Consider the following 21,548-nt stretch of genomic DNA (forward strand, 5'->3'; position numbering starts at 1 on the left):
TGCAAGAAGCCATGTGGTCAAGACATAATGCAACAGATGAAGACCCATCAGCCATAATATAAGCAGAAGAATAAATCATTTCGCCATTGCCAGCCTGAGACATTTTTCTTCAGCTTATATTATAGGCTACTTATTTGATCTCCATCTGTTGCATTATGTCCTGACCGCATGGCTTCTTGGATGGAGGGACTCACCTTCACGGAAGTGAAATTGTTTTGAACATTATTTTCATTGGAATAAATCATTTTGCCATTGCCAGCTTGAGACTTCTTTCTTCTACTTATATTATGGCGTACAGGCGTACCTGTTGAGGTAACCTGTCCAGACAAAGAGGAATCAAATTTCTCAGTTTTACTATACTATTGCATAATATATACCTTATAAATACTTCATTTTCTGTTCAATGAATCTTTCTTGTCCATCTTCATCTGTGTCTTGACAGTCAAGTCAAATGTCCAAGGAAAAGTGATCTCTACTTACCTCACATGTAAGTACAGCCTTAGTGTAGTAGAGAATGCATATCTTACATGCTACAAATCCTTTATTCAGAGCTTGTTTTTCCTTTTTTTATGTGATTGTGGATTGTTGGGGATTTTAAAAATCCAAAGGAGGGGCTGGAGTGGGGACTGGCCATCCTTCAGTACAGAAAGCAGTTGCCTCAGAGACTCCCCCATTACTCTGCCCCATAATGGCTACAAGACCAGAACTCCAGAATGTATGCTGGTACTCTCAAACCTCTAAGACCTGAATATTTTTCATCCCTTGGCAGGAACCATAGATAGATCATCCCCATCTACCATGAGTAACCCAACCATTGATAGATGGGGGGGGGGGACTGAGCTGAATTAGCTTTCCCACATGTTTTACAGCCCTTCAGTATTTATTGCCTATCACCACATTGTGAAGAGCCTTCAGCAGTCTTCTTTGTTAAATAAGGAACTGAAGTACTTCATCACCTTTGTATCTGTAAGCCCATTGCAATTTGGAAAAGCTTTTCCAAAAGAGGGTGTAGCATTGCAGGAAATCACATTTGCAATAAAGATAGCAGCATCTGAATCCTTTTTTAGTGAGCATTAATCATACTATGCTTGGGGACAAAATATCCGTCGTATCACAATCATTCTGCGTGTGCGTGAGAAGATGCCATTTCAATAAATTTTGTAACGGAGACATTCTCAAGGTTTCTGATGATCATTGGAAAAATACACAGCACTGGGAGAATTACGTGAACTGCATCAAGTCTTGAATGTGGGTCATTTTTGGTCATTTGTTTTACAGGCAAAAGCCATATACATAATAAGGGGATTTATAGCTTTACCCAGTGGTTTCAGTTAGAACAGGTGAGATGACAGTGTTGATACAGGTTATATACAATACATCAGAGAAACGGAGATAATTCCTGTCTCAAAAATGAAATGAAGGACATTTCAGCTCCTGCCACTTGCCATCTCTATGCTGCAATGTTGGTAACAAACAGGCCATAATGGATATATGTTACCATCTGATGGATTTTTTTCATATGCCATGTACGGCAGAATACCCTACAGTAAAATATAATGAACACTTTTCAGCTTTGATAGGTTCCTTTTCCCCAGTTTTCAAAAGTCACAATTAGCATTTGAGATTAAAGGGCAAACAGCTATTTGCATGCTTTTTTTTTAATGCTAATTACACTTGCTACAATGGCCCTTTCTTCTCTTTTTTGCATTCCAGAATATCAGCTGATTTAATGATTAGTTTCTCTGGACTGGAAAATAAAACTGAAGAGTGCAGCATACTCACAGCCATAAATAAAATACATCAGTTATACATTTTGTCACATCAAAATGAGTCAGTCCATAAAATGCTAAATGCTATGAAATCCTTCTATCTTTATTCTAACAGAATTACATTATTGCTGGTTTACAATTAGACACAAAATTTGTATAAATTGGATTTTTTCACTGATGTTATTTGGCAACAAAAATGTAAAAGGAATTCTCAGCACAGCCAGATCAGCATGAAGTCCTCAATGCTGATACACTGTCACAAAAATTTAAGCTAGATAATTAATGGATTGAATTTGAAGGTGCTGCTTTGCCTGTATAAGCCTTCAAATTTCCCCCATTTACTTCCACATTCACTCTTTCTGAGGGCCATTGACCCCCAAGAACTGAATTTCAAGGGACAGTGAGCTGTAGCAGGAGGAAGTATGTGAGGAAAACTGTGGACCACCTTCTAGCATTCTTGGAGGAAACTTCGGCACTTGGCCAATTTCAGTCTGCCTTCTGTCCTAGCTATAGGGTGGAGACGGTGTTGGTTACTCTAATGCAGTGATCCCCAACCCCCAGTCCGGGGACCGGTACTGGTCCATGAAGCAATCAGTACTGGGCCACAGCTCCTCCTCGTCCTCCTCCCTGGCTGCTGCCTCAGGGGCTGCCCTGCCACTCTGCTGCTGGCTCACCTTTGGTGCTCTCCAGCAGCCACCATGGCTGGGGCTCCCCCTCGGCGTGGCACTGCGCAGCTGTTGCTGGCAGCGCCTCCCAGCAAGCAGCAGGAAGTCAGAGGCATCAGCGGGAAAGCAAGTGGAGCAGGCGGCGGCGATGTCCCTTGGCAAAAAACTACCCCCCCCCCCGGCCTCAGTAAAATTGTCAAACGTTGACCGGTCCCCGGTGATAAAAAGGTTGGGGACCACTGCTCTAATGGATGATCTCTAGCACCAGTTGGACAGAGGCAGGTTGGCACTTCTCATATTATGACCTATCGGCAGCGTTTGACCATGAGTTGTCGACCATGAGTTCCTTGCCCATTGCCTCGGTGGGGCTAGAGTCTAAGGGACAGCCTTACAGTGGCTGATCTCTTTTCTCCAGAACCACAGACAGAGGGTAGCAGTGAGGGAGAACCAGTCGCACTGTTACCAACTTGCATGCTGAGCATCACAGGGCATGATGCTTTCTCCCATGCTGTTTAACATCTATATGTGCCCTCTAGCCCAACTGGCCTGCAGCTTCGGGCTGGAGTGTCATCAATACACAGCTCTATCTCCTAATGGAAGGCTGCCCCACAACTGGAAACTTTTGCCAGATGTTTGGAAGCTGTGACAGGCTGGCTCAAACAGAGTTGCTTGAAACTCAACTGTTCCATGATGGATATACTGTGGTTAGGTAGGAAATGGCTAGACCAGGAAGGGTGCCTCTCCTGCCGGGATGAAGTAGAGTTGGAGATCTTGGCCTTGACCAGGAACTTAAGGGTGACCTTTGATGCCTCCTTATTGATGGAGATGCAGGTCACTAAGGTAGCCCAACTGTCATTCTTCCATCTTCACCATGCCAGGTTACTAGTGCCCTTTCTGGCACTGAAGCACCTAGCCACAGTGGTCACCTGAAGACTGGATTTCTGTATCTTGCTTTATGCAGGCCATCCCTTGTCCTTGACCTGGAAATTGCAGCTGGTACAGAATTGCAGCTGGTATAGAATGCTGCAGCAGCTGCATTGGTTGCCAGTTGTATACCGAATCAAGTTGAAGGTTTTGGTTTTGACCATTAAGGCCATATATGGTCCGGGCCCAGCATACCTGAGGGACCATCTAACCCCTGATGCCCTTTGCAGGGCTCTCATCTCTGCAAATTTGAACAAGTTGGTGATCCCTGGCCTTCGTGAGGGTCACCTGGCCTCAACCAGGTCCAGGACCTTTTCAGTTCTGGGCCCTAACTGTAGGAATGAGCTTCTGGAAGAGTTGAGGGCCTTCACAGAGTTGTCCCAGTTCTGCAAGACAGAGCTCTTCCACCAGGCATTTGGAAGAGGTCAGGGCAAGTAAGATCTATGCCCCTCCCCTGGACACCTGCCCTGAAGCATGGGACCTAAGGGGAACTATTGAGTTTTCAGGGATTGGTGGGTTGAGAAGGTGGCTGGGAGACTGAGTTTTAGTTTCTATTGTAGCTGATTTTTATTGTTGTAAACTGTCACAAACCAGCTGGTCTGGGATTGGCATCAAATAAACAAACCCCTTCCTTTGAGCTTTACTCTGCTTTCAGTATTTAAGATCCAACTCAATATATTTCAGGGTAGTGAATTCTAGTAAAATATCCTAATTGTGAGAAGCATTGCATATTGGGGAAAATGTTATAAATCATGAATAATGCCATGAGGACCCAGGCCCAAAGTCAGTAGAACGAGGGAGAAATTTGAGGCTTGGGAAAACCAGACCTCATGGTTTCCTATGAAATCAAGCTGTTATATTATTAGGCAAAGACCAGACTATGGCCCTAGCAGTATAAAGACAGTTGGGCAACTGAGACAGTTTTGATAGGTTACCCACTGCAAGAAAGGCACCTGTGAAATTATTCCAGCATCTGAATCAAAGGACTGGCAAGTGCTATCTACTTCCCACCACCCTTGTATTGACACTATATATTATAGTAGAAAGGCAACAATCCATTCTCTTGATGTGTCCTCTTTTTCTCAAATCCTCTAACATGCCCAGAAACATTTTTTCACCTATTCTTCTTTCTTTTGTAAATCCAGTTGCCTTAAGGCTGACAACGAACCCACAAATGTGCTCACATTCTTTGAAATTTTTATGTTGTCAGCTACCCCTTATGCTCATCCCTCTTTTTCATTGCAAAATCTCTAAAAATATATAGTAGAGCAGCAATGAAGCAAGTGCACCCTCAAGGTAGAAGCTGTGATCCCCCACATTTTCCAGGTACACTGGCTGGCATCAAGAGATGCCCATTGCCAGGTGTGGAAAGCAGAATCCTGGGAATGTCTGCATTTTTTACTGCTATCTAAGGGCAGATGGGGTGCGGAGGAATTTGTGTGCTGCCACACAAGGCAACGTCATGGCAAAAATGAACTACAGCAGTTTTCTCATTTTGTCTTATTTAATCCAAATGTGTCCTTGAACAAGTTTGCTTTCTGAAAGGTTACTCAGAACTAAGACAGCCTTGCTTTAAGACGAAACCCAACAAAAAGGAGTAACAGTCCAAAGTCACTTATGTTCATTTTCCACTGTCATGCCTGTCTGTAGAATAAAAAAATATATAGTATTAATCATAAGAGTACTTCCCTAATGCTAACGTACACAATCCAGGATGCCAGAAAAAACATACGTTGTGATTCCAAACAAGTTCCATTGAAACAAATGGAATTTAATCCCAAGGGAAGTCTTCAGAATCACAGTATAGATATTGGCAGGCTCTGAGGGAATAAGATTGACTAGAAAAGCACATATTATCATAAAGAGAAATAGACTGTTATATCTACCATATAAGCAGTCTGTGAAATACAAACAAATAATACCGAAGAGAGAAGAGTTCCAAGGTGGTCATTAAAAATTATACACGTGTTTGAATCTGCAAGAGCTGTAGTGTGTGCCTGTTTGAACACTATATGAAGAATATCCTACAGGGGGCACCAGAGGAGATGTGTAGTGAGCATATTTAGACTAGGAACTTCTTAGGCGATTTCTGTGATATAACACTGGCTGGATGTGGGCCCTCCAAGATGTACCAGTGAGGACTCTCACTGCTGCATTTTGTACCAGCTGCCAATAACACCTTTAAATATACAAAGGATTAGAGCATCAGCTGTTTAAGGAATAAATAACTTTAATTCCACAGGGGGTGTTTCTCTCCCCCACATTGTTTAACATCTACATGCACCCTCTAGCTCAGCTGGTCCGGAGTTATAGGCTGGGTTGTCACCAACATGGGGATGACACCCAGCTATATCTCCTGATGGATGGCCAGCCAGACTCTCCCCCTGAAACATTTGCCAGATGTTTGGAAGCAGTGGCTGGATGGCTTAGGCAGAGCTGCCTGAAACTCAGCCCCTCCAAGGTGGAGGTCCTGTGGCTGGGGAAACAAGGACGGGACCAGGAAGTGCGCCACCCATACCTGGATGGGGTGCAATTAACACCTGCACCAACCACCAGGAACTTAGGTGTGATCTTTGATGCCTCCCTTTCATGGAGGTTCAGGTCACAAAGGTAGCCCGAATGGCGTTTTTTCATCTGCACCAAGCACAGCTACTAGCACCCTACCTGTCCTCCAAACATCTGGCCACAGTGATCCTTGCAATGGTCACGTCCAGGTTAGACTACTTTAACTCAATCCCAGCAGCCGGCTCAAGGTTGACTCAGCCTTCCATCCTTCCGAGGTCAGTAAAATGAGTACCCAGCTTGCTGGGGGGTAAACGGTAATGACTGGGGAAGGCACTGGCAAACCACCCCGTATTGATTCTGCCATGAAAACGCTAGAGGGTGTCACCCCAAGGGTCAGACATGACTCGGTGCTTGCACAGGGGATACCTTTACCTTTACCTTTTAATAACACCTTTGTACTCTACTCCATAAGAACTGGAGTTAACAGCATGAACCAGCAATTTTCATGGATATCTTCACCTCACGAATTTGTTTATGCTTATCCCTAATTTAAATTATTTAGAGCCAAGATATCTGAAGAACCATCTTTTCCTAATTTGTCCAGCTTGCCAGTAAACATCTTGTCCACCCTGAGCTCTGTATTTACTCCTTCAGAAGTTACAGTGGGTGGCAGCTAGAGACAGGGCTTTTTAAGGAGAATGACCTTCCCCCAACACTGGCCTAGTGCTAAACTTTGTCTTATTTAGAGTCAAGTCAAATAATTCCTTTTTAATCAGACAGTTAATTTGCGTTTATAGTCTACTTAGAATCATAGGGCCATTCCGCACCTGATAAATATAGTGAAATTCTTACCTTATGAAGATGCCATAATTTTGCCGTTTGGCACGACATCGCCAACCTCCTGTGTCCATCTAGGAAACCTCAAGTAACATCCGCCATTTTAAAGCGGTAGTTGGGGAATCGTATAGTTGGAGAATCGCAAAAACTTGTGTAGTGTATGCTACAAGAGATAACCAAGCCACATACTAAAGAAATGTATGGAGGTGAAAAAGTGCTATCTCTGCCTCCAATATCCCACCCTCACATTCTCCTCCCTCTCCCTTTTTTTTTTAAGCAAACTGCTTGGAGCAACAAATAGGCGTTCAATCGTGCAGGTAAAGAAAAAAATTCCCCACAGTTTAAGCAAAAAGCATGCCTCTCTAAAGTTCCCCCCCCCGCTCAAATCAGGAACAAGATTAATTTTTTAAAGATTCCAGACTTGTGATTCCATAGGGGGTGGCATTATAAAAAGCACTATGCATCCATGATTAGATGCATAGGCATTTCAATGGAGAAGTTTTACTTTTAAAAAATTAGTGGGCATCATGGGCCCTTTAAACCATTGTGAAAGGGGATTGGCTGCCTGGCTTGATTGACAGGCGGAAGAAAGTCGTGTGTGAAGTGTGTTGCTCTCTTCCACCATTTCAAGCAGCACTTGCAGAGTGTAAGAAGTGCTAGAAGGCAGCAGACGAAAGCGAGAGAGCCAGAAGGTGAGGAATGGCCTGAGGCACAATAATTTTTTGCACTGTGCCATTTCGCTGGCCATAGAGTTGGAAGGGATCTCCAGGGCCATCTAATCCAATCTCTTGCACAATGCAAGAACTCACAACTACATGCCCACCCACAGTGACCCCCCACCAAAAATCTCTAGAATCCAGCCTGGCCTGGAGAGAATTCACCTACCATCCTACAGTAGCGAGCATCAATTCCCTGAGTATGCAAGGAAGGGCCACAAGAGACAAACACTGGAACGTCCCTTCCTGTCCACCCACTCACCATCGGCCTAAGTTCATAAGATCAGCATTTCTGTCAGATGATTATTTAGCCTCTGCTTAAAAACTTCCAAATAAGGAGAACTCACCACCTCCAAAGGAAGTCTGTTCCCCTGAAGAACTGTTCTGTCAGGAACTTCTTCCGGATGTTTAGGCAAAAATTCATTTGAATTAATTTCTTCCCATTGGTTCCAATCTGACCCTCTGAGGCAACAGAAACTAGAGACAAGGGATCCTAGTGTCGGTTCCCCTTCTCCACACACCTATTAGTTTTATTTCTGCAGGGATCTTTCCCCCCAAGGGATATCATTCCATCATGTTAACTCTCACCTGCAGTCCAAACACAGATTTACCATTTCAGTGAAAACTAGGCCACAGATTCCCAAATACCTTCTGTGTATCTGTGAGCTACTCAGTAATCAGAGGAGGGGTTACTTGGCTTTGTAGCCTTAGTATACACTGTAATCTAGTTCTTACTTGTACATAGTCTCCTTCTCTCTCTCTCTCTCACACACACACACAAGCAAAGTACTGCTTAGAGATACTCTGCTGGGACCCTCCTTCCACTTTCACAAGGCCATTTCAGAACCCACTTGCACCAATTAGCACCAGTGCTTTGCATTTGACAAATAGCTGCTTGATTCCTTCACCATCTTGCAGAGCAGAAGATAAATCATTAAACTCTGAAGATGTAGTTATTCTTTGACATGTGTAAAAACAAGCATATGTTTTCAAGTCTGGCAACTCATCTCTGAGTTTAAACATATACACGAATAACAAAATTGTACTCTGGTACTTCACTCCTGTTAAGGTTCCCTGTATATATTTTGTAATAAATTTATTGGATGTTTTTTTCCTCATCAGTCTTGTCCGTGGACTTCAGACAGTCAGTGTGGTCAGAGACATGGGTTCAAATCCTCATTCAGGCACAGAAGCTTGAGCTTGTTATTCCCTCTCAGGATAAGCTACCTCACAGCGTTGTTGGAATGAGGATCAGAATGGAGGAGAGGAATAAGATATACATCACCCTAAGCTCATCGGAGGAATCATGGGATAACAATGCACTAAAGATATCAGTTGTCAAACTACAACTTCAAAGATCTGAGTTCAGATCTCCACACAGTAATAAAATTCATTTGATTACCTTGGACCTGTCAGTGTCTCTCAGCCTAACCTGCCTCATAAGGTTGTTGTGAGGATAAAATGAGGGGGGGGCATGTAAATCATGTATGCCACATTTACTGGAGGAAAGGAAAAGTTTTAAGAAGATGTCAGATAAATATGAAAAAATTTTAATTCCTAAAATCACACCCCTCACTCATGGATCTGTTTGGGGCATTTGAAATATGACAAAAATGGAAACATGGATTTTTCAACCCTGAAAATATTTAAATAAAGTCTATGTACAATAATTCAGTGAAAAGGTATAAACACACACAGTGCCAAACCGAACATAAAAGTCTTCACTCACTGGCAGAAGACAACCATCATGAGAACCAATGAATCCATTATTAGGTTTGCCATCTATCTCGTTTCAGGTGGCTGTGATGCCCAAATCCAGGCTTCTGAAGAAGACTGGAGTGTTTGGGTAGGTTGATATGAGAGTAGGCAAGCTTTCAGGTGTGCTGGCCATAAGGCATGCAGGGTTTTCAAGGTCAATACAAGCACCTTGAATTGAGCCCAGAAGCTAAGTGGGAGCCAGACTAGACTGATGTGGTCCCTGTGACCCACTCCAGTCAGCATTCCAGCTGCAGCATTCTGTACCATCTATAGTTTCTAGAGAACTGAAGTGACACATTTTTATCTCAGTTTTCCCCCAAGAAATTTGTGTCTGTATACAAGGTTCCTCCTGCCTCTACTTCACTTGCTTAAGCTAGACTGTATTGCTTGATTTTGTGTCTACATTCAGAGATAACAAGCATCAGGTGGTGGGGAACATGAAGCAGGGCCTCTGAAGATGACCTAACAATGATGACGTACAGAGGCTGCTAGGAAAAAAGACAGACTTAGCAACACATATGCTGCATGCAGAGTTTAAAAGCTCTTCCCTATGCACTGGCCAATAAGCATGCAGCACATCAGTTATTTACAGTCCAAGAAGCTGCTGAGGTGTGGTGCAAATGCTGCTTCGATATGTACTGCCCCGCTTGATTCCTGTGAGGTCAGCCAAGGTGGATGCCATAATACCTGCTCTAGCATTTGCTGTGGCCGTGGAAATAACCATAAGATATGGGAAACTTATAATTCCAGTCCCCTAATTCACAGTTCAGATGTATCTGTTCAGTGTCATTCATCATTAAATGGAGACATCTTTATGTGTTTTTTTTAAATGGTTACAATGATATTATTACAGCTGCTGGTCAGTAAGAAAGCCTGCAAGGGGTCTACACTAGACCTCGGATGGCATATTCATTTTACCGGTATTGAGCAAAGAATCCTGCATGCAGCTGATTCATGTCAAGGTGCTTTCAAGGTCAAAACTAATGTTAGAAAACATTAAAAAGGCACCAGAATAAGACAGAAGTCTTAATAGTGGGCAGTGCAGGTTTTAAAAACTGAATCCTTTCCCACAAAATAATATTACATACACATACACATTTTTTTTCACAGTGGAATATTCCTTTCCGTTCTATTTCACACCAACTTGATGGTGGAATAAAGGGATTCTTCGGCACAGAAACACATGCCCTAAACAGGTGTAATGGTATTAAAAGACAATGCCTTCATTATTTCAAAGTATGTTTTCATCTCCTTTTTGACAGTTATTAAATATGTATGATTCAGGGCAGCACTTCTGAGCCATACAATGACAACCACGGATAAAGTGCTGACTAACCAGACACAACCATACAGGAACTTGCTGCTGCAGCAATACAACCTCTCTCAGCCATGCATACTACAAGCTGATGAAGCTGAAATATTAAGGAACAAGTGAATGGAGGTCATAAATAGAAACTGACAGACGTCTGCTATGTTTTAAAGAAGCCGCTGGGGTTTTGAAACAAGAGAGAAAGAAAAGGAATTTGTATTGTGCCAATGAAATTGCAAATGATTATTACAATATTTTTAGGTCAACAGAAAACCGTGTGGGGAAAACCTCACCAACACATACTAAAATGTCTCATTCTGAGTTATCAGGGCCAAGATAGATTAATAAAGCCTGACAGAATAGTCAGCTCACAGCTGTTTTCTGGTGATCAGAGACGGGGGGCAAATGGATCCACAGCCTACCTGCTGCAAATACCTCTTTTAGTAAAAGAGCAGCATATAACAGACTTTTCTGAAATTCAGAATGTTTCCAGAGCTTGGGTTTTTTGGCACAATAAATGCACAATTGTTGCTTATTTTTGTGAGGAAGCTCCAGATGTCTTCTTTCAGGGTCCCATTACTGTTGTGACAATTACACTTCTGTCACATGTCCCTGGAGAGATTTTCCTCATCTACTTATTATAACTGCCACGTGGATCTAGGGTTGTAGTGGTAGACCTGCATTGTATTTTTAACTGCACCTCTGGACATTCTGATGTGAAACTATGTCAACTTCAACCCCTTATAATGTTATCTGTAGGAATATGTGCTCACAGTTAATGCAGAAGAATGGAGTTCTGGCAACTATAGCTTTAGGGCTGGACTGGACTGGGCATCCCTGGAGAGCTGCCACCAGTTATGAAGGCTATGGTTGCCTGTCTCCTCCAGTTTGTCCTTGTGCATCTGGTTTCATTGATCATCATCCCCAGCTATTCAACGGAGAGCAATTGCCAGTGGGCCAGTCATACAAGGACAAGCAGTCAAAGATGAGCAGTGAAGTGGGGCACTGTGCCACCTGTCCTTGCTGGCATCCTCACCAGATTGCTTAACTGGCACCCAGCTTGGCAGTGATCCAACCAAGCAGGCCATGCCATCTGTCTTTGCTTAGTGGCACCATTCTTGACAGCCTGCTCTCTTGAGGGGCGGACTTCAGGAGACGCCTTCCTGGCCATCAGTCCCCCCAGAATTTTTCTCAGTGGCTACAATGGCCAATCTTCTCTTGTGTTTATTTTTATGTTCTCTAGAAACTGATTCATTTGGGTCTCATAAACAAACCAAAATGTGTTAATGTGAATATTCCAAAAAACCTAATGACTCCTTGCCATTCCCCATGAATGCCACAATTAATGACAGTTTTGGGTAGCATCTGAATGCAAGCTCCTTAAACAAACTGAGGTTTGTTTGAATCCTAGAAACTAGGGTTCTAAACTGCAGTTCAACAAAAAAGATGTTTGAATGTGGGCATCAAAACAACCAGAGTCTGAAAACCAAAAGCCTTCTCTAAGTCAGGAAATATTTAGTCAGAACTCCATGCATAAGATAATACACAAAGGTGTACATGATGTCAAAATCACTGTGGTTTTCATGTCACAAACATTGGTTTGTTCATGGTATCTAAATATTACCTTTAACTGACATCTTTAATTCTTATCTATAAAAGAGACCTTCTCTTTACCAGACATTCTGACTATATATGGTAAATAAAGAATATAGAAATACATCTAGAATGATGAGTAAGTTCCCTAGGAACCTGCAGGACTTCACAAAATGTGAAGCCATCTGTTAGAAGAAAATTTAGAGGCTCAGGTCATTTCAGAAACACACTGAATGGGTTCTCTGTAGGATGCTGCTTGGTATGTATTCATCTATATAGCAATTACACACCCCAGCCTGAATTTCATTCTCTTGCAGATAAAGGGCACAGGTGCAGCTCCTACTAAGAACTAACAATTAAGATTGCACATGCCAGTTCATCACATGTAGAGAAACTAATGTTTTGTGATTCAATCATTAAAGGCTTCCTAGGCAGCCCTAATCGTACCACCAATTGCGCATAAACTTGATTTCCCTTCTCTTCTGTTTCAGAGCACTTAATGAACATAGTGTAATAGGTATGTGCTCTCACATATACACATTCTCCCTCTCTGAAAGGACACGTGCTAAATACAAAATATTGATGGAGCAAAATAAATTGTTGGCTCATGGCTCTTAAAATAAGCACAATTCCCAGACTATCTTTCCTTCAAAGTAATAATGATGAATAGAAACAACACTGAGAATCCATAGTTAGGAGAAAGGGAATATGATCCTTTAGTAAAGAAATAGTCATTAATACCAGCTATGTAATACAGAAACTGGGTGGGACAATAAACAAGAACAGTGACATTTATAAATATTTATCAAAATTAATCTGAAAGGTTTTTTTGTGTCAAGAGAATATGGACTTTGGGACATTGTAATTTCCACAGAAGTCTTCCTGACCGAACAGTCAAGTGAGAGAAACATTAAAGGTGGTATTTAAAGTACTGTCTTCTCAGGAGCTTAGACAGAAAGGAAAAGAGAGTCCTCCGCTAGAATTCTTAAGCTCTTTAAGCCAAGGTTTATTAAGTGACACTATTATGCATAATTTACAGCTGAAGAGTATTAAGCAAAATGTGCATTAATATGCACATATATCCTCAGTTCCTAAGATGTTTTCATACATTGTTACTGAAAGGGCACTGCTCTCCTTTGCCGTGTAGTATGGAGACATCAAGTGGCAATATTGAAGAAGTGCACAAATTTGGAAACTACAGTAAAATAATTTACACAAGTATTGTTTTTACAATCCATTCAAATGTAGAGAAATATTGCTACACTAACAGCACAGTCCTAAACTGAATTACACATTTCTAAGTCCATTGAAACCTATGGTCTTAGAAGCATGTTACTCTGCTCAGGATTGCACTGTTTGCTTCTGCTCTTTTTCGTCTGCATGCCTAAAGGATCTCAGACTGAAGAAGTCTCTTATAAAAGCAATGGTTTTTTTTTTGTTACAGACAGACAACTTCACTGCCTCAGATATATTTCTTAACACTGTTACTTTCTTCTGCTTTATAGATGTAAGATCAAAACGATGGTACTCAAACCAATAAAAATTAAACTTGACTTTATCCCATTTTAACTTTATAAGAGCTCAGTTGCATTCTTCTTTAAAATGCATATTTGACAATAAATGTTTCCAGTTAAACATTTTAGTGCCAATTCTGTCTTTTTATAGCTTAATGTATTATAGAATAAAATTATTAACCGAGTAATTTTCTTATTTCATTGTAATTTTGGAGAAACGGGATATATATATTGTTTCCCATCTGATATAACCATTGTTTAAATATGTGGAAGACTGTATCACTGTTCTTTTTGAGTTTTATACACACACACACACACATTCACCTGCAGTGTATTAAATCAGAGTGTTTCCTCACGGAATTGTTGTGCATTCATGTACCTCCTAGGGTTTCTCCCATCTTCCTCCACTCGTTGTCAGACTGGCTTTGCTATGACACTTTGGGAAAGATCACAGTAAGTCCTGGATGGATGCCATGTGGGTGGGAAAGTCTACATTTTCTCATCTACATGGTAGCCATTTTTCCTAATACTATCATTATGGTGGCTATTTCTTCTGCTCACCACTGCGGAGAGTGGGTTTTAAAAATAAAACTGGCACTTGAATGTTGTTATAACATTATACCAATGTGTGAATTAGATTCTCTGAATTTCCAGCTTTCATTAATAAAAGTAAATCTCTATCTCCTTCCATTGTAGCAGTATGAGGAAGGTGTCTTGGCAACAAAAGGGCTAGAGATTTAAATTTATTTAAAGTGAAAGCTCTATTCAAATTAAAATAATGTTACACATACTGTTGTAGTGTTAAATCACTATAACAATATTCAAGTGCTTCTATATGTAATATTATATTTCAGTTCAGTTTATTTAAATACAAGATCAGCTCAACAATATTAATAAAAGCAGTAAAAATTGCCATGTATATGACCAGTGGTCCCCAACCTTTTTATCACCGGGGACCACTCAACGCTTGACAATTTTACTGAGGCCGGATGGGGGGGGGAGGTAGTTTACTCCTCTACTCTCAACCACTCCCCTAACGCTCTCTGATCGCTATGGTAATGTTTAAACATCCCTTCAAAATAAGACACACCACAACAATGAACATAAGGAACATTTTATTTTCATGGAAATTTTAACTCATGACAATGACAAATCAATGGGAACCCTGAGCTTGTTTCTCTGCAACGAGATAATCCCATCTGGGAGTGATGGAAGACAATGACACCCGAAGCGTGTTGTAAAGGGCCGGGGGGGGGGGTGAAGTAAAGGGCCGGGGGGGGGGAGAAGGCGTCCTTCGAGGCCCACCTCCAATTAGTCGATGGACCACATGTGGTCCATGGCCCACAGGTTAGGGATTGCTATATATGACCAACAAAAAGCACTTACATATGTTGTCATAATCTAACATTCCACACATAGTTAACAACAGAGATATCAGTTATTTGGAAACTTAACCACCTGCTTTCATATTGCACATTATATTATACAAATTTTTGTTCCATTACAAGTTATTCCTTCAGAGAATTCTGAAAGGAGAAGGGAAGTGTAGAGTTGCTCAAATCTTCCTGGGGAATTTATTTATTAAAATTGGTTTAATATATTGGGAATGCATATCATTATAGAAAGGACAGTGTAATAATATGTGAACAACTTTCCCCATTTGACAAGGGCAGACCCACTGAGGAGAAAGAATGCAAAAGCATACGCCTTCAAGAAAAGCTGAGGGAAAGGCAAATGTGCCAAAGTGAAGATTCTTTAGTACTGAGGAATCTCAGTCTAGAGCAGTGAGATAATCTGCTGGCAAAAAAATAATAAAATAAAAATCTGTCAGACTGAAAGGCCAAGTCCCAGATCCATTGCTTAATTATTTCTTTGGCTTTCTGCAAGCCTAGATGAGAGAGAGAGAGGCAAGCAGGCAGGCAGGCAAGCAGGCGGACAGATAGATAAAACAAGATCCAAATATTCAATAGTGCCATTGTGGTGCCTTGGATAAGAGTTTCGGACTAATATCTAGGTTTGAATCCCCCCTGATGCCAAGGAAGATCGATGGGTGACATTGGGCCAGTTACAATCTCTCTGTATAACCTGTCTCACTGGATAAAACTGAGAGGAGAACAATATAGGCTACCTTGGGTACTCACTGAGAGGGGGAAAGGGTACAAATGAATAAATAATAAAGGAGGGCTGTTTTTTTAAATACTATTAACCTTGATAGCCTGGGGAGGAGAGAGTCACCAACTGGGGAATGGGGCCAGGAAACAAGGGGGAACTGCCATATAAAAGTCCCATTCCTTCTGAGCTGTATCAACAACCACACAATCAGCAGCTAAGCCATATAAGCCTGCCTCTGTGTGGAAACCACCTTTAATGTACTAAAGCTTTTCTGCTTCTACAAAAGTTTATTCATTAAATTATATTATAAAAACGTGCTATCCCCTTTATTCAGAATACAACCTTTTTTCGATTAGTTCTGTGATATACACAACTAAAAAAAGCTATTTAAGTACCTTGAGGGGAAGAAAGGTACTACTTTCCAACAAAGGGACAGTAATATTATTCTTTCACTTTGACATTTGCCAAGAATTTTAATTAACACAATCTTTTCTTCCATGCCCAGTTATTTTATTGGGGGGGAGGGGGCAGAAGTGGGGAATCTGAATCTCCCCCATATCTACTGTTCAAATGTTCTCTTCATTTCTGCTAGGACTCTGGGATCCCCTGCTCTGGCCCAAACCGGAGATAAAGATGTCTAAAGGATAGATTTCAGAACAGGAGGAAAATCCACGGAAAGGCAGCTTGGCAAATAACAAGAAAATGGAGATGCATGAGATTGCAAAAAGCTGCAGGAGGAACCATCAACCTAAGCAACGTGGGTAGCACAATGCACTGCATGATCAGTCTTGTAAAGATTTCTGCTAGTTAAAATCTCAGCTGGAATACATTTGTATGGCATAGAGTTAGATGGAGAGAGACATGGTTTGAGAATCGGGGAGGAGGTCCAAATCTATAACTGTGCATTTCTGTCACCACAAAACAATACTTCAGATATAATCCTGTGAGGTATGAAGAATGCTTGAGGCCACTGTAATCAACAAGTGTAGCAAACTTAATTTTTATAGCATCTTCCCAACAGCTACTACTAAACATTAAGCATTTAAGCCAGGCTTTCTCAACCAGGGTTTTGTGAAACCTTGGGGTTTCTTGACGGCCCTGAAAGTGTTTACTGAATGGGTGGGAGTTAATTATTTTTTATATTTAAAAAAAAGTTTATTACACATTTATCAGGTGATATGATCAATCTGGTCATTTTGACTCAACCACTTCTCCAAAAACAGCCAAAAATAGCCAAATAGAATGATAATGATAATGATAATGATAATGATAATGATAATGATAATGATAATGATAATGATAATGATAATGATAATGATAATGATAATGATAAGAAGAAGAAGAAGAAGAAGAAGAAGAAGAAGAAGAAGAAGAAGAAGAAGAAGAAGAAGAAGAAGAAGAAGAAGAAGAAGAAGAAGAAGAAGAAGAAGAAGAAGAAGAAGAAGGTGCATGCTAGACCACATTTCAGTTAGTATAAGTATTGTGGGTTTGGTAAATACAGACATGGCTCTTCAAAAACAATCAGCTCTTTATTAATTCCAACACAAACTAGAAACACCAAACAGGGAACATAGGAACAACATGAACTTATATACAGTTTGGCTAGCCTGCCAAAGAACCTGATTGGTCCTTAACGGGTCCATGAGTTCATACTATTTGGGTCTCTGATTGGTTGAATTACAATCATTCTTTTGCACAGTGGTTGACATTAGGACTATGGATTTCACATATATAACAGTAAGCTCTAATTCTGCTTAATGTTGACCTGCATGGCTAAGGTAAGCATAGGAGATGTACAGCTAGAACTGAGCCCAACAGTTACTGTTAAACAATTTGACATATTTATTTTTAAGCTGCAGCTAGACCAGGCAATTTGGTAGAAAGCACATTTTCTTTAGCCTGAGAAAGTGAACCTAAACCATGAGATGTATACATGTCTCATACATAAACCATTCCTAAATCTTAAAGAAGACATTCCGACTGCTGATCAGCAGGTGTGGAAGTTGGCCAGTTAAGAAACTTGATTTATTTGAAACTAGGGGGCAAGCCTGTTGTATTCAGGAATACAATGGTTGCTAAATTGGGTGGGGAGGGGTGGGGTGGGATGGAAGAACTCTGTGGATGGCCTCTTCCTCCTCCCTGGACCTGGAACGGCTGCAGGCCCCTGGGAAAGGAACTCACTGGCAGGGGCAGCTCTCACGCAGCAGGGATCTGCAGCTACTGAGCCTCGGAGGGAAGTGGAAGGAGGAGGGGGTGGTCAGGGGTGGGGATGGAAGGTGATTTGCTGGCTGTTGGACAGACAGGCAAGCTGGTTGGAGGAGGAGGCACTCAGGGGCAGGATAGCCACCCTGAGTGGATGTTGCACTTAAGGCATGAGACATGCTCCTCCTCCAAGGTCTTCCCAGAAATATATTATGTGGACAGATGTGTTGCTGAAGGATAGTTCAGTAATACTTAGAATTATCAAAAGACAAATATCCCAATGAATTGAACAGGAGGGACCACAGGCTCTGACAAAAATGCAAGTCAATAATTAGGCATGCAAAAAGAGATTCTAATGAATGGGTTGCTAAAACTATCAAGACAAATAATAAGCATTTAAAAAAATATATCAAAGACCAAAATCCAGCCAGAGAAGCCATGAGGCTTTTGGGTGACAAAGACCTAAAGGAAGATGGGGAGATGGCACAGAAGCTCAATGACTTTTTTGCTGTTGTGTTCACTGTGGAAAGTGAGAGGCACATACCTATGCCACAGCCATTATTTTCAGGAAGTGAGTCTAAAGAACTAAGACAAAGTTAGGTGACTGAAGATGAAATTCTCAACTTCATTGAGCAAAAATCTCTTAATTGAAAGAATAGCAAGCTGATCATCACAGGGCTACCTCTACAGCCCACTTATCTACTCTCTACCCAACAGTTTTACTGCAAAGACCTTTCCCTGAACAAATTGCCTGCACAGATGTAGGCACAGGCAAAGCCTTAAATATGATGGAAAAGATGGGCATTGCCACAGCTTCAAATGTAGGATCTCTCCATAAAACCCTGGGCTGGCTAGCTACATTCACACTTATGCTCCTCCATCAACAACGGATCCAATGCTCATACAGGATCAAAGACCACAGTGATATGCAGATGGGACCCTCCGCAAGGCAGGTCAAGTGATACAAGCAATACAAGGTAAAAGCATAAAATATGGTTATGACATCAAAACAGCTCATGGCAAAGCAAGTCAAGCAATGGAAGTAATACATGGCAGAAGCAGGCAATATATGGCAAAAGCATTACGTTTGGTTTTGACATCCTACCAGCCAGCCATGTACTAAAATTACATGTAGACCAGAGAGTATTAAGGCAGAGTCTGACCAGGAATTCTTCCAAGGACACATTGCTCAGGCCTGACACAGACTAGAAAGATCCTGCGCCTAGCAGATTATGTTGCTATGTCAACTCCAGTTCAAGGTTTTCTCCTTTGTGGTTAGAATAAAGTTCCTGGTAATTCAGTACCTTCTTCATGATACATAACAACCCCCAAGTCCACACTCTGCAATTATTCAAAGGTTTCAATTTGTAAATCCTTTCAGTGCTATAATTGCGCAGGTTTGTAGGATCAGCTTTATACTGGAATGAAATTACTTCCAGAATAAAGGTACTAATCATTCATTCGCAATCATCCATAGCAGCAATCTCTCTTTTGAAATAGATTGGTTTTTTTAAAAATTTCTAGACAGCTTTTTAAAAGATGAAAAAGATTTCATTTTAGTATGTTGCCCTGCAATTTATACAAAGTTGCAAAATAAATCAAAATGTACTTGGTGGTTTGTCATAAATAATACTTTATCGGAGTCTTTTACTGCCATCCAAGCAATTTGTGTAGTCCTGTTGGTAGACGAATGCTGTGAATGCCATGGACAGCCAAAGTTACCAACAAGATAGTTTTAGAGAGGAGCAAACCAACTATGTCATTAGAACGGTAGATATTACGGCTGAACCTCACTTACTTTGGACACATCATGCGATCAAACTTACTAGAAAAATCATTAATGCTCGGCATGGTCAGCTGCAAAAGGAAACGCGGTCGCCAAAGGATCTGCTGGCTCGACACAATCAAAGCCGACACAGGGATGACCATGAACCAAATAAAAGAAGCAGTCAGATTCAGGGGTGCATGGCGAAGACTTTCCTAGAGAACTGCCGAGGGTTGGACACGACTGAATGGATAACATCATCACATCATCATTGGTAGTTGGTTTGATTTGTCCGTATAATGTGCCCTCCTTCCAAGCAGCTCCAGGTGACATATGCCAGCCTACATTTTACTTTCAAAGCCACCTTAAAGGTACGTCAGGCTGAGAAAGGGAACTGACCCAAGGCCACACAGTAGGCCTTCATGGCAGAGTGGGGCAATTTGAACCTGGCTATTCCAGCACTTCTACCAGTACACCAAGGTGACTCTTAGTGAGATGACTCCCCACATGATTTCACCCATCCTAAGCATGTCAGCACAACTTCAGTTCTTTGAGAGGCTGGAGGGGGATCAAATCTGTAGCCTAGAATATTGAAAACAGGAGAAACTGCCTTTCAAGCCACCTTGTTGGTGTTATTTAAATTCCTAGGGGGCGGGGCTTATGCCAGATTTGATAAGAACATTGCCTTTCTTGTCTGCCATGGCTATTGACAAAAGTATGACATATGAATGGCTCCCAATCCCGTCTCTTTAATTTGATCCTTGTGATCACCCATTTACAATAATACTGAAACAACCTCTCAGAGTCAAAGCATTCCTATAGGAAATTTGCAAGAACTCTATTGTGTACTTTTAGCATTCAACAAATTACACCAGCACCACATCTTTCCAGCTGGTTCTCTAGAAATCTATTATACTTTGTGTGCTGGTATTATTTCATATCTTTTGATATTCTTAAAGGATTGACAGCATCTATTTCCTTTCAAATAAGGCTGTTTTCAATTTAACGGCATTCAGCAACCTGCAGATTGGCGTCTGTGAGGCACACTTAAGAATATCACTTTCAGATGACGGATGTTTTGCAGGTGGTTTTGCAGAAAACCATGAAATGCAGCTGCCACAAAACCTTTGATGAGGCATAAGTAGAACAACATCAAAAAGTACGCTTCCTTTTTAGCAAACACATGAAAGCACAGAACTAGCTGACACATCACAGAATTCATTTTCATTACCAGGCACAAAACAAGAAGAAGCAAGATTGCTATTTTCATAGTTACATCAGTATGCAGGAAAAAAACAATATAGAAATTCAGTTGAATTTATGTTCAATCATCTATTGAAATGGGCTAACATTTCTTTGCTCTGATAATTTGTGTACATTTTAAATAATTTTTATTTCAGGGTTTTTTTAAAGGGTTTTGCTTTATGTTTTTAGTGCTATATGTAACAAAATTCTTTTTAAAATTTCAGAAAAATTAACCTAAAGCACTGGATCCATAATAATACATTTGTAATGTTAGTTTGATGTTAAATATCATAAGCAGCGATAAACTGGCTCAAACAGAACCAGTTGAAGTTAAATCCAGCTAGGATGGAGGTCCTCTGGCTGAGTCAGCAAGCCAGATGAGTTGCTACAACTTCCAGCTCCTGACGTTGTCCAAGGGACAATTTTGACCCCTGTCAAGAGCCTGGGTGTGATCCTGGACTCCACATTATCTATGAAGGCCCAGGTCATGAATACCACCTGCCAGGCATTTTACCATCTATTCCAGGTGGGACAACTAGTGCTCTATCTGTCAACATCTGACCTAGCCACTGTGATCCATACAACAGTCACCTCCTGACTGGACTTCTGCAACTTGTTCCTCACAAGGGCTACC

This window comes from Paroedura picta, chromosome 3, assembly GCF_049243985.1.
Source record: "Paroedura picta isolate Pp20150507F chromosome 3, Ppicta_v3.0, whole genome shotgun sequence".
Lineage (NCBI taxonomy): Eukaryota > Metazoa > Chordata > Lepidosauria > Squamata > Gekkonidae > Paroedura > Paroedura picta.